Genomic DNA, 1,106 nt, shown 5'->3' with positions numbered 1-1,106 from the left:
ACATGGTCTATCCAGTCCTCTGCTGTCCTCCAGCTTTTCACACCAGCATAGGTGAGTGGCTCCTTCTTCTCCAGCCTCCCCAGCCCACATGCCTGCATCTGGTCCCAAACTTACCCTTAGCCCCACTCCTGCCCTGCTCAGCTAAGCCCAAGGGACTCGTCTCCTGCCAGTGTTGTGCTCCTGGACCTTGGTCCCGCAGGTTGAAATGAGCAGGGCCAAACCCCTTGTGCTCCTGGAGCGTGAAGTGTTGCTATGTGACACTGCAGCTCTCCAGGGCTGCTCTGGGGCACAGCTCCTGTAACTCCTTGTTTCCTGGTCCCTGGACAGCTATGTCTCCTTTCACTCCTGCCCTGTCTGCCTTTCCAGCTGTGTCAGCACAGGGATACAGTCACTCCAGGCATGTGCACTCCAATTTTAGCTGCTTCCTGCCAGCCCTGGAAAATGCTTGCTGGTGTTAAATGTGCAAAGGGAGAGCAGAAGGTGGAGAACAGCTACTGTGGTCACCACTTTGTACCCTAACTGGGACCGTTAGCAGCTCGATTTTACACAAATGTTGGCATCCTTTGGGTACTGCTGCCACAGTGCCCTGGCCTGACAGCTTTGCCGGGGGCTCCTGCCCCCCGGGCGGGGTTTCTCTCCGCCGGCGGAGCCCAGCCCAGCTGGTACGCCGCGGCCGCCCTGTCAATGTGCCTTTGTCTAGCCCGGCTGCCGAGCTATTTGAGGAAAGTGGAGACGGCTTTTGTGTTTCTATCTCCCGTCAGAGGTATTTATAGCCTGCCGCTGACTAGCGCTGCCAAGCGCGCTGGCAGCCGGACCCCGCTCCCTCGGGGCGCTGCGGGCCCCGCTCCTCCCCCGCCCTCCCACCGCTGCTGGCAAGTGAAGGTGGGTCCCTCTGTGGGCACCTTCCCCACTTCTCCACCTGCAGGCTGCCTGCAGTCAGCCAGGTTGGGAAGAAAGGGGACAGGGCATCCCCCCCGCACAGCACTTGGTTTGAGGTTGGGGAGAGGCTGGTTTTGCTTTTTTTCTGCCTGTGTTCTCTCATTTCGTAAGCAGATGGGAGAGCTGCAGCGTTTCGGCGTGAAGCATTGGCAGGAGATTCGGTGTTC

This window comes from Chaetura pelagica, unplaced genomic scaffold (assembly GCF_000747805.2).
Source record: "Chaetura pelagica isolate M959 unplaced genomic scaffold, ChaPel_1.0 scaffold69, whole genome shotgun sequence".
NCBI lineage: Eukaryota > Metazoa > Chordata > Aves > Apodiformes > Apodidae > Chaetura > Chaetura pelagica.
Note: the sequence above shows the minus strand (reverse complement) of the source record.